The 14,135-nt window shown below is 41.5% G+C and overlaps 1 protein-coding gene across 1 annotated transcript in view; it reads left to right on the forward strand.

Moving 5' to 3' along the window:
- LOC106567965 (uncharacterized) overlaps window positions 1-14,135 on the forward strand; it is a 52,953-nt gene that overhangs the window by 18,345 nt on the left and 20,473 nt on the right. The window contains exons 4-5 of the mRNA XM_082959739.1: window positions 1,278-1,383; window positions 9,620-9,681. The gene's annotated coding sequence lies outside the window, so the exon portion shown is untranslated. The remainder of the gene's footprint in view (window positions 1-1,277; window positions 1,384-9,619; window positions 9,682-14,135) is intronic.

Here is a 14,135-nt window from a genome sequence, read left to right on the forward strand (position 1 = left end):
GGATCAACATTGTAGTTACTCCACAAAACTAACTTAGTTGACAGAGTGAAAGAAGGATGCCTGTACAGAATTAAAAAAAAATCCAAAACATGCTTTGCAACAAGGCACTAAGAAATACAGCAAATAATGTGGCAAAGCAAATCATTTTTTGTCCTGAATACAAAGTATTATGTTTGGGGCAAATCGAATACAACACCTTACTGAATACCACTCTCTAAGACTCACAGCTGTAATCGCTGCCAAAGGTGATCCTAACATGTATTGACTCGGGGGTTAAATACTTATCTAATCAACATATATTACTGTTTTATTTTATTTATTTATTTTTTACAAATGTTAGAATTTTTCTTCCACTTTCACATTACAGTGTATTTTGTGTAGATCGTTGACAATTAAATGAATTTTAATCCCACTTTGTAACACAACAAAATGTGGAATAAGTCAAGGGGTGTGAATACTTTCAGAAGACCCTGTGTAGCTTTTGATGTAAACTGCTGAACAAAATTGAATCTGCTAATCTGAAAATCATATGTTAATCATAATCGTATTTTAATAATTAAAGATACATACATTACATTGCTATGTTGTCATGCTAATGAGAATGACATGCTATGTATAGAATGATCTGTTAAATATTTGCCATTATTCTTTTCAGGACTTGCAGTGCAAGTGCAGAAAATGGTTCAGAGGGTTGGATTCGTTGGAATTCTAGTCTGCGCCTCTGTAATTGAAATCACATAATAACTCTATTCTATAAAACAACAAATCATCATCCCTATTAATGTCTGAAAATACAAGAAAGTGACTAGTCTAAATTCAAACCTTTAAAATAGCATTTCTGTGCATACATTTCTGTGCGTACATTTCTGTGCGTACATTTCTGTGCATACATTTCTGTGCGTACATTTCTGTGCATACATTTCTGTGCATAAATTTCTGTGCGTAATGAAACTGTCTGTCAATTTAAAGTGAACTGCTGACGGCTCAATCCTCAAACCAGCAGACCAAACAGATGAATCATTATTATTGTTAATATAAAGCTATCTTTATTCTGGGTATTTTAGTCATTGTATTACTAATCCGTTAAATACCTCCAGTCAGTGCTAAATACTTAAAACATAGGAGCATTTAACAAAACTGTGTTTGGACTGAACAATATTGAAGAATATTGAGTCCTTGCACTCTTCTATAGAGTTACGTTGTTTCTTTGCTCTATAATTGTTGTCACTTATCCATATTCCTTTCTGATATTTAATATATATTATCTCGTTCTCCAGATTCCCAATCCACTGTTTGACCTGGCAGATATAACATGGTTCCCTTTTGGACCTTTTTTAGGAGCAACGCTAATTGGGAAAGCCATAGTCAAAATGCACATTCGAGGTGAGTGTACTGTATACCAGCACATGGCAGAAATGAATGTACAAAATGTCTTGCACACAACACTTTTCTTATGTATTTTTTGTCATGACAAAGAGACTACTCAGGTCCGTAGTTTGATATAAAATGTTGACAAAGTAAAGTTTTTTTGTATAGAATTGATCGATCAAGGCTATAGTTTGTTTTGAATATGGATATTTCAGACATGATAGTAAAACTGTGGAGGATAAGGAGGGATCCTCCTGTGCTGCACTCAGCTAAGAGTGTAAGGAGGCCATTTTGTGCAGTGAAAGCAGGGTCTGTCATCCATTTTGTGAAAGCAGCTGCTACACTCAGGGATACATACACTACATGAACAAAAGTATATGGACATCTGCTCGTTGAACATCTCATTCCAAAATCATGGGCATTAGTATGGAGTTTGTTCCCCCTTTGCTGCTATAACATCCTCCACTAGATGTTGGAATATTGCGGCAGGGACTTGCTTCCATTCAGCCACGAGCATTAGTGAGGTCGCGCACTGATGTTGGGCGATTAGGCCTGGCTCGCAGCCAGCGTTACAATTCATCCCAAAGGTTTCCGATGGGGTTGAGGTCAGGGCTCTGTGCACCGATCTCAACAAACCATTTCTGTATGGACCTCGCTTTGTGCACGGGGGCACTGTCATGCTGAAACAGGAAAGGGCCTTACCAAAATGTTGCCACAAAGTTGAAAGCACAGATTCGTCTAGAATGTCATTGTATGCTGTAGCTTTAAGATTTCCCTTCACTGGAACTAAGGGGCCTTGCCCGAACCATGAAAAACAGCCCCAGACCATTATTCCTTCTCCACCAAACTTTACAGTTGGGGCAGGTAGCATTCTCCTGGCATCCGCCAAACCCATATTCGTCCGTCAGATTGCCAGATGATGAAGCGTGAGGGTGTGGCTGTCAGCAATGGGTGTGGCTGAAATAGCCGAATCCACTCATTAGAAGGGCTGTCCACATACTTTTGTGTATATATAGTGTACTTTAGTAGGGATAATATTTTTTTATCGCTTGAGAAAACGAATAAGGAACCTGTATTTTATTTATTGAACTGAAAAGTGAATTTGTACTTCAAAGAAGTATACACTGATGATTACTGTGTAAAAGTTGATTCAGTTTTTCCCCATGCATGGTAGGATTAAGGACTTAATCCACTTTGTGCCATGTTAGACAGTGTCTGTATGCTTAATGGATTATCTTTCTAAATCCTCTATAAACTATTTTATAAATCCAAATACAAGAAATGACCAAAGACTGTAGGGTGCCAATTGAGTAAGCTAATTCATTATGTGACGTTCAATAAGATTGATTAAAAAAAGAACTTATCCTCTATCTCTCTAGTAATGTTAAATTCACTTGGCTAACTTTCTCTAGATACCCGAGTAGTGAGGGAAACCTTGTTGTGTGGGTATGGGTGGTGGCCATAGAGAAAACCCCATTGTACAGAAGATAAACATTGTCTGTGATGATACAGAGAGTGGCGTGGGCAGCAGCATCATAGAGACGATTATGTCTGGTGTCCCCTGGGCCGATGACTTTCTCCATATCCAGACAGGATCAGAGGTGTGCCCCTCCTTGCCTGACATGGCCAGGGCCAGCATTACAATGATACACACTGACTGGAAACTGAACCAGGCTTACCATCACAACTGGTTGGGGTCGACCTGTGGTGTATTTAGTGAGATGAAACATTCTGTGTTGAGGATAGAAATGTAATGAATATAGCTGACACAATGCTCTATACCTGACGGATCATGTCCCGTGTAAACAATACATTTCTATCTGAACGTTCTGAACAAACTCCTGTTCTCTCAGCTTTTCTTGTTCTTTTCCTCATTGTGTTATGTCTGGAAAGAATGCAGAGAATTTTTGTCTATTAGATGGCACTTCTTTGTTGTTTTACATTGACAGTATACTGCACTGTACTGTGAGTCACAGAGCTGTGTAGTTGTTGTCCTGTAAGAGTGGGTATGGAGAGGCAATATGATAGACTGTAATGGTGAACGTTCTCCCTTGTGGGCCAAAGCAGAGGAACAATGCACTAGGGGGATTTGGAGGTGTTTTTTATGTGGGCATAATACTGGGCCACCTCAATGTGTTTTCAATGTGGGTGTAATACTGGGCCACCTCAATGTGTTTTCTGTGTGGGCATATTACTGGGCCACCTCAATGTGTTTTCTGTGTGGGCGTAATACTGGGCCACCTCAATGTGTTTTCTGTGTGGGCGTAATACTGGGCCACCTCAATGTGTTTTCTGTGTGGGCGTAATACTGGGCCACCTCAATGTGTTTTCTGTGTGGGTGTAATACTGGGCCACCTCAATGTGTTTTCAATGTGGGTGTAATACTGGGCCACCTCAATGTGTTTTCTGTGTGGGCGTAATACTGGGCCACCTCAATGTGTTTTCTGTGTGGGCGTAATACTGGGCCACCTCAATGTGTTTTCTGTGTGGGCGTAATACTGGGCCACCTCAATGTGTTTTCTGTGTGGGTGTAATACTGGGCCACCTCAATGTGTTTTCAATGTGGGTGTAATACTGGGCCACCTCAATGTGTTTTCTGTGTGGGCGTAATACTGGGCCACCTCAATGTGTTTTCTGTGTGGGCGTAATACTGGGCCACCACAATATGTTTTCTGTGTGGGCGTAATACTCAGCCACCTCAAATGCCCTTTGAGAGCTGGATAACTGGGTTGTACCTTCAGGTAGGTGGAGCGTTTAGATTCACAAGAACAATCTGTTCTTGTCAACAATGACACGAGGCCCAGAGGATGAAGGCCTTTTCATAACTCTTTCACCCTGTCATACACTGACCTGGATCTGGTTTTCTGACGGTACTGTGGTGATGTGGCTAGCTTTTGAAATATTGATAGGAACTATCAAAAATTATATCATAACATTTAAGGAATTTTGGTTTTATAGTCCTAATTGTAAAATGTTGAAATGGCTCAGTTTGGTTTAGCTGGGCGGAGACATGAGTAAATGTCCTTCCATTATGAAATGGACAGTAAAAGCTTAGAGGAAATGGTTTTTTGTTAAGCAGAAGTTTCTGCTATTGCCTTTTACTTTCAGTACCCGTGACACACAGTCTGGTCTAAACAATAGGAGAGAAGTAATCTCCATTATGATAGCCTCCCTAACTTCCACATTCCTACTAGTTTAGTTATAGGCTCTGTGTTTCAGTGGGTTTCAACAGATGCATATTACCATTGTGAGAACCCACTCAAATGTTGATTCCCTGTATGAGTGGTACAATGGGGTAGTATCATCTTGTTTTCCTTTTACTGCAGTGGGCTAAATCAGGGTCACACAGAGTGTTTCTGGGTAGTCTTAAACAAATCTACTTTGAAACAAAAGTATACACCTCACACACATTGTTATGGAATTAAAAAAAGAAGACATCTGTACCATTTTATTTATTATTTATTTCACCTTTATTTAACCAGGTAGGCTAGTTGAGAACAAGTTCTCATTTGCAACTGCGACCTGGCCAAGATAAAGCATAGCAATTCGACACATACAACAACACAGAGTTACACATGGAATAAACAAAACATACAGTCAATAATACAGTAGAACAAAAGAAAACAAAAAGTCTATATACAGTGAGTGCAAATGAGGTAAGTTAAGGCAATAAATAGGCCATGGTGGCGAAGTAATTACAATATATAGCAATTAAACACTGGAATGGTAGATGTGCAGAAGATGAATGTGCAAGTAGAGATACTGGGGTGCAAAGGAGCAAGATAAATAAATAAATACAGTATGGGGATGAGGTAGGTAGATAGATGGGCTGTTTACAGATGGGCTATGTACAGGTGCAGTGATCTGTGAGCTGCTCTGACAGCTGGTGCTTAAAGCTAGTGAGGGAGATATGAGTCTCCAGCTTCAGAGATTTTTGCAGTTCGTTCCAGTCATTGGCAGCAGAGAACTGGAAGGAAAGACGACCAAAGGAGGATTGGCTTTGGGGGTGACCAGTGAGATATACCTGCTGGAGCGCGTGCTACGAGTGGGTGCTGCGATGGTGACCAATAAGCTGAGATAAGGCGGGGCTTTACCTAGCAGAGACTTGTAGATAACCTGTAGCCAGTGGGTTTGGCGACGAGTATGAAGCGAGGGCCAACCAACGAGAGCGTACAGGTCGCAATGGTGGGTAGTGTATGGGGCTTTGGTGACAAAACGGATGGCACTGTGATAGACTGCATCCAGTTTGTTGAGTAGAGTGTTGAAGGCTATTTTATAGATGATGTCACTGAAGTCGAGGATCGGTAGGATTGTCAGTTTTACGAGGGTATGTTTGGCAGCATGAGTGAAGGAGGCTTTGTTGCGATATAGGAAGCCAATTCTAGATTTAATTTTGGATTGGAGATGCTTAATGTGAGTCTGGAAGGAGAGTGTACAGTCTAACCAGACACCCAGGTATTTGTAGTTGTCCACGTATTCTAAGTCAGAGCCGTCCAGAGTAGTGATGCTGGACGAGCGAGCAGGTGCGGGCAGTGATTGATTGAATAGTATGCATTTAGTTTTACTTGTGTTTAAGAGCAGTTGGAGGCCACGGAAGGAGAGTTGTATGGCATTGAAGCTCGTCTGGAGGTTAGTTAACACAGTGTCCAAAGAGGGGCCAGAAGTATACAGAATGGTGTCGTCTGCCTAGAGGTGGATCAGAGAATCACCAGCAGCAAGAGCAACATCATTGATGTATACAGAGAAGAGAGTCGGCCCGAGAATTGAACCCTGTGGCACACCCATAGACTGCCAAGGGTCCGGACAACAGGCCCTCCGATTTGACACACTGAACTCTATCAGAGAAGTAGTTGGTAAACCAGGCGAGGCAATCATTTCAGAAACCAAGGCTGTCGAGTCTGCCAATAAGAATGTGGTGATTGACAGAGTCGAAAGCCTTGGCCAGGTCGATGAAGACGGCTGCACAGTTATGTCTCTTATCGATGGCGGTTATGATGACGTTTAGGACCTTGAGCGTGGCTGAGGTGCACCCATGCCAGCTCTGAAACCAGATTGCATAGCGGAGAAGGTACGGTGGGATTCGAAATGGTCGGTAATCTGTTTGTTAACTTGGATTTCGAAGACCTTAGAAAGACAGTGTAGGATAGATATAGGTCTGTAGCAGTTTGGGTCTAGAGTGTCACCCCCTTTGAAGAGGGGGATGACCGCGGCAGATTTCCAAATCTTTGGGAATCTCAGAGGATACGAAAGAGAGGTTGAACAGGCTAGTAATAGGGGTTGCAACAATTTCGGCAGATAATTTTAGAAAGAGAGGGTCCAGATTGTCTAGCCAAGATGATTTGTAGGGGACCAGATTTTGCAGCTCTTTCAGAACATCAGCTGTCTGTATTTGGGTGAAGGAGAAATGGTGGGGGCTTTGGCGGGTTGCTGTGGAGGGTGCCGGGCAGTTGACCGGGGTAGGGGTAGCCAGGTGGAAAGCATGGCCAGCCGTAGAGAAATGCTTATTGAAATTCTCAATTATGGTGGATTTATCGGTGGTAACAGTGTTTCCTAGCCTCAGAGCAGTGGGCAGCTGGGAGGAGGTGCTCTTATTCTCCATGGACTTTACAGTGTCCCAGAACATTTTTTGAGTTAGTACTACAGGATGCAAATTTCTGTTTGAAAAAGCTAGCCTTAGCTTTCCTAACTGCCTGTGTATATTTGTTCCTAACTTCCCTGAAAAGTTGCATATCACGGGGGCTATTCAATGCTAATGCAGAATGCCACAGGATGTTTTTGTGTTGGTCAAGGGCAGACAGTTCTGGAGTGAACCAAGGACTATATCTATTCCTAGTTCTAAACCATGTCAGATATAGAGTTGAAATGTATTCCATTTTGAATTTGCATCCCAATATTACACTTTATATACATCACAGAAGACTGAAATATAACAAAAGCTTTTGACACAGAAACACCACATTTTTGGTGATTAAAAAAATATGTTTTAGTTATGAATTTATGAAAAATATGAATAACATTCCACCCATGAGGCCGCTAGGTCATTTGACTGCAGGAAAGGGCTACACCTGTAAACTCCCTCAGAGGTGTTCATGTGTCAATAGAGAAGAGGACAAAAACATGTTTGTAAGACTTGGTCTTTGTTATGTTGGTCTATCCCAGACCCAGTGTTTCCTGGTTGCCTGCTCAGTTGGGGGCTGAACAGTAACTGAATGGTAAACAGAGCCTTATTGAGACCCCCCGTCTTCTGTGTCCAGCAATGAGTAAGCAGGAGTCAGACTGGACAGGAACACAAAATCCCCAAAACCCCACTTTTACTGTTAAGAACTGCTGTCTGAGAGGAGTGACACATCTCCTCCTGATCCCTCCATCCCCTCAATAGCCCTACTCATCCTTATCCCCCTCCTCACATCCCCCTCTTCAACTCTCTACATGAAAAAAGAATACTATAGTAATACCTCAGTAATATCCACAAGAAAACACTGCAGTAAATACTACAGTAATGTCCGCAAAAACACTATACCCTGCCCATTCCCCTCCCCCATATCCCAATTGGTTGCACCCATAAGTGAGAAACCTACATGCCAAGTATAGATCATACACTGAGTATACAAAACATTAAGTACACCTGCTCTTTCAATGACATAGACTGACCAGATGAATCCAGGTGAAAACTATGATTCCTTATTGATGTCACTTGTTAAATCCACTTCAATCTGTGTAGATGAAGGGGAGGAGATAGGTTAGAGAAGTATTTTTAAGACAATTGAGACATTGATTGTGTATGTGTACTAAGGCACTGCATCGCAGTGCTTGAGGCATCACTACAGACCCGGGTTCGATCCCAGGCTGTGTCACAGCCGGCCATGACAGGTTGTCCGGGTGAGGGGAGGGTATGGCCGGCCGGGATTTCCTTGTCCCACCTCGCTCTAGCGACTCCTTGTGGTGGGCCGGGCACCTGCAAGCTGACTTTGGTCACCAGCTGGATGGTGTTTCTTCTGAACACATTGGTTAAGCAAGCAGTGTGTCAAGAAGCATTGCGGCTTGGCAGGGTCGTGTTTCGGAGGACACATGGCTCTCGACCTTCGGCTCTCCTGAGTCCGTAGGAAAGTTGCAGCGATGGGACAAGACTGTAACTACCAATTGGATATCACAAAATTGGGGAGAAAAAGGGGTAAAAGTCAACAACAAAAAGGAAAAGACAAAATATTGAAGTGTCTTTGAACAGGGTTTGGTAGTAGGTGCTAGGTGCACCGGTTTGTGTCAAGAACTGCAACGCTGCTGGTTTTTCATCTCAACAGTTTCTTATGTGTATCAAGAATGGTTCACCACCCAAAGGACATCCAGCTAATTTGACACAACTTTGGGAAGCATTGGAGTCAACATGGGCCAACATCCCTGTGGAATGCTTTTGACATCTTGTAGAGTCCATGCCCCGACGAATTGAGGCTGTTCTGAGGGTAAAAGGGGGGGTGTTCAGATCCTATCCGCTTATACCCCAGTCCTACAGGTTATGGAAATGGGCAATTTCACAGTTAAAGATTTTTCACTTTAAAATGTATGTCAAACAAAAACGAATAATTGCAAAGTTTTTAAAAAAGGACTACTTTGAAAAATGTCAGTGCAGATGCACAGTTTGGTAACAATGACAGTTTGTGCTGTTTGTATAACGTTGCAATAACTGGTTTTTGTTTGACATTTTAAAGTGAAAAATCTGAGTCTCAGCATCATCGGTTACCAAATTGCACATATGCTACAGTAAAAAAAAAACACTACAGTAATTACTATAGTACAGTATATACTACATGTTTTTTTACTACATTATTTAAACTATAGTAAACTGTAAATACTACATTATACTACAGTCATGTCTGAAAAAACACCAAAGTGAATACTATAGTATTTATACAATAGTATACTATAGTGTGTTTTAATGTGTGTGTTCTCTATGTAGCAACAGTAGCCCCAAACCCTGCCTGTCTGTGTACAGTAATTTCCCTGACCTGATTGCATTTATGTGTCATAGGGGCTCAGACTTTTGTTTCTGGCCTTGATGACAAAGGGCCACATCATGGCTGGTTTTGTGCTAACCGCCCGTCAGTCACCAAGTGTGGTGTTGGTTGACTACAGGGGGTCCAATATAGGGAGTATTAATGATCAAAACCATGAGTGTACTGCCCCGGCCGGGCCTGTATTTACCCGCCCATGACCTCATGGTCTACCGACTGACTGTCTCTCTCTTTCTTTGTCACAGAAACTGTTTGTGATCATAACCTTCAGCAGGCACATAGTGGAGCAGATGGTGTCTCTGATTGGGTAAGTAACCTAGCCATTGAGTAATATTGGGCCACCTCTGAAGAAATGGAAATGTGTGTGTCTGTGCGTATGTGTGTTTGTGTGTGTATGTGTGCAGGCTTGCGTGCGTGCTTGTGTCTGTGTGTCACGGGGGAGGTAGGAGGACAATGAGGGGGGTAGTATCACACATGAATGGGTTAATTTGGAACATGACGGTTGAGAGAACTTCAAGTGTGGCATTTTGAGGTCGTTCGTGCCCCTTTTAGGAAAACCCGCTCTAATTTTGTTCTGACTGCGTCTCAGGTCACTGACCAAAATGTTAGCATCAAGTTAATAAGGGGATTTTTGGAAGATGCAGTGTTTCATGGAATACATTTTATTTTCCAAGTGTTTTGACAGACCCTGAAAGGGTGTGGTGATTATACAGTAGAAAATGTATTTGTGCTGCTCTTGTAAGATTAATATTTTGTCCCCTCAATATCTTCCGTAGTCTGCATGCTAACTGATGGCCATGCTCTAACACTTGGTGTGGATGACTATGGGTATGAGTATGTATGTAAGACTGTTTCTCAGGTTAGGATGAACCGTCTCTGGCCTACGGTCTGGTTGAATTCTAGTTTACAATCGTGATACAATGTGTCACTGCTGTGTCTCTCGCTTTTCCACGGTGACCTTAGACTGACTGACTGCGCTCTGCTCTTCATTTGGTGTCATATGACACTCCAGTGGAAATGGGGTCGGTTGATATCGACGTATAAAGACATTTCACACATGCCGTAATGAGTCGAGCAACAACTGTGTACTTTTTCCGTCTGTTGCCCACCACTGGCAGCTTGGTGTCACCCTCCCAGACTGATCTGATCTCAAGTTAGACGTCACTGTCACCAACCCTGTTGTCTGGCTTTCCAAGCCTCCTGCTAATAGAACCTTCCCACCCACCCACCTACCCTGCCTGGCTCTCACACTAATACCCACTTCACATTACTGAGCCGAGATGTGCCGTGCCAAGTTATGCATCTACCATAAACGTGATGGAAGAAAACTATGTACAATTTTTTTTAATCAGAGCCAGCACAGTACGATTCGGGTCAGCACAATACTGTGAAAAGGTTATATAACCCTGCCCTGTATGAGGGCTGCCTGCTGGGCACAGATAGGAGGAAGCAGGCTTAGGCCTTGGAGGGTTGGTGCCCTTGTCGAGGTGTCAGGACCAGGGTGTGTAGCAGGAAACTACCCTCGGTCTGTACACCTGCCAGTTGGGGGAGTGGCCCTTGCTGTGTATACCTAACATGGTGTTAAATTGGCACCTGAGACATTGCACGCACACAGACACAGACACAGACACAGACACAGACACACACAGACACACACACACAGACACACAGACACACACACAGACACAGACACAGACACACACACACACAGACACACACACACAGACACACACACAGACACAGACACAGACACAGACACACACACAGACACAGACACACACACAGACACAGACACAGACACACACACAGACACACACACACACAGACACACACACACACAGACACACACACAGACACAGACACACAGACACAGACACAGACAGACACACACACAGACACACACACAGACACACACACACACACACACACACACACACACACACACACACACACACACTGCTGTGCTGAAATCAGACTGTGAGATTGCATCAGCTCACATCCTTTTTCAGCAGTTGTTTTTCCTGCTCTTTTCTTTGTTTCAAGAATACATACTCTTTAGTGCTGGTTTTAATAAAAATCATTGTCTTTTTTCTCCAATTTGTTGGCAGATTATTCCCAAATTGAGGTTACAAAAAACAGCAGAATTTGGTTAAAGTTGATTGGTCATTACAAGGGTTCATAGAGTTTTATCATTCATGAGGGTTTTCAGCATTTCTGTTTACATGCTTTTCAAATGAATTTATTTGAATATAGGCTATTCATTTAACTATCATATAAATCTTCTGAACATTTTATAGCTGTCAGTGTGGTGTGTCTGTAATGATGGGTACATAGAGTTGGTTTCAAGCCCTAGTCATTGAGATACAGAGGTAAGTGAGCTATCAGAGGTGATTGGCAAGTTTTACTATGAGTCACAAACTCTCCTTTTTACAACCTGCTAACCGTCAACTTCCTTCCTGACTGAAGCCCATCCACCTTGACAATTGCCTGATAGTCAAGCTTTCTCACAGAAACTGTCATCCAGTGATGGCTCTGTGACATATCCACCTCACACACTTTCACTTTTATTAACCCTTTACCAGACTGACCACACCTTCACTTTTAACCCTTAAGTATTACATCTTTAATTACCAACCCATGCCCATTGCCACTTTTAGTTAATCCTTTAGGTGCTTGTCCACATCTTCAGTGTTAACCCATTTATTGTCTGTTTTTGCCTGTTTATTGTGTTGTTGACCAGTGTTACTTTTTCCTTTTTTACCTTTTTTTATGCACAGCAAATTGGCCAGTATCATTTAATGTAGATTTTTCAGTGTAACATCTCTAGTGTTGATTCAGGAGTTAAATTAACTCTATAGAACTCAGTGGTGTAAAATAACCCAGTGTTGGTGTTAATAACCAGTGATGAATCAAAACCATGCCCATCCTAATCATATTTCCCAGCATGCTCTGTTGCAGGTTGATTTTTAGAATGTTTGATTAATTCATCTTATGTTACTGAAATATAAGTAACATAAATGTTTCTAAAATAATTCAATCTTTAACTTAGATTTATTGCATTCTTTACTGAAATGGTTGATCCAGTTTAGATGCTTTAGGTAGTCTCATATCTTAGTCTTCCCAACCTTGGCAATCATTCTGAATGCAGGTTGTGGGTGAATAAAAATGCCAAATGTTGGATATCCCCACTCTGGCTGGATTCCAATAGGAATTACACATCACTTTGCAAGCCAACATAATGTGACTTGCAGGCCCGATGTAGCCTGTAAACCATGAGTTTCAGGCCACTGTTTTAGGCTAAAACTAGGCTCTCAAAATAAGTATTGTATTGTCATGAATAATACAATTTTAAGGTTCTAACTGGGTGAAGGCCACAACATTAATGAACACAACAATCATATCTCTGTCACTAACAAATACAGTCATGAGTGGTACACTACAATTCACTCGAATCCCAAGGCAACCTGGGAAATGCAAATAAGGCTTTACACTAAGCAGTGTATTAATCCAATCCAACATGGAAGCGATAGGTGGGAGGGAGGGGTTGAGAGGAGCTAAAGCGTGGGACTAATAACAACAAGATAACTCAGTTAAAAACATATGGCAAATAGAAAATACATTTGGATGGTCTTTGGAAATAGATGGGAGGGGTTGAGGGTAGCGGTAGGATAGGAGTAAAAACAAACAAAAGATAACTATTGTAAAATAGATTGTATCCGTAAAATGTATATAGTATGTTTAAGTTGGAAGTAGAAGCCTAAGTGTTGTTGTTCATTAGTTTACTCCAATTAAGGGAAGGGGTGGTAGGGTTAGAAGAAAATAATAAAGAAAAATAAGGAAAAAAACAGTTCATTTAACACAGGAAAGTGTGGACCCGTACAGACACTGGAACAGTGTTGCATTTAACACAGGAAAGTGTGGACCCGTACAGACACAGGAACAGTGTTGCATTTAACACAGGAAAGTGTGGACCCGTACAGACACAGGAACAGTGTTGCATTTAACACAGGAAAGTGTGGACCCGTACAGACACAGGAACAGTGTTGCATTTAACACAGGAAAGTGTGGACCCGTACAGACACTGGAACAGTTGCATTAACAGTCAGTATTGATTTAATATTGTAACATTTCCTGTGTGTCATTGCTAATCAATGCTAAATCAATTCCTTGGATTCTTTTTTAACATAGCTTTTTATATATATTAAATAACATTCTTTCAGTCATACAGCTTAGGTTTTCTCATGTCTGTTGGTTGCTATCAGCAGTGCTGCTGTGGACTATAGAAATATGGTACAAATAGTTGTTACAAACTCATATGACAGTGTTGTTTGTGTAGTCTGTAGAACATTCTTAAAACATATAAAACCGTTATGGTACAGTGTTTTCAAAAAGTATTCGTACCCCTTGACTTATTCCACAATTTGTTGTGTTACTGCCTGAATTCAAAATTGCTTAAATCAATTTTTTTCTCACCCATCTACACAAAATATCTCGTAATGACACAGTGAAAACATGTTTTTATAAATATTTGCAAATTGATTACAAATGAAATACAGAAATACCTAATATACATAAGTATTCATACTCCTGAGTCAGTACATGTTAGAATCACCTTTGGCAGAGATTACAGCTGTAAGTCTTTCTGGGTAAGTCTCTAAGTAATTTGCACACCTGGAATGTACAACATTTACACATTCTTCTTCTTACAATTGTTCAAGCTCTGTCAAGTGGGTTGTATATCATTGCTAGACAGCCATTTTC

Source organism: Salmo salar, chromosome 13 (assembly GCF_965601325.2).
Source record: "Salmo salar chromosome 13, fSalSal1, whole genome shotgun sequence".
Lineage (NCBI taxonomy): Eukaryota > Metazoa > Chordata > Actinopteri > Salmoniformes > Salmonidae > Salmo > Salmo salar.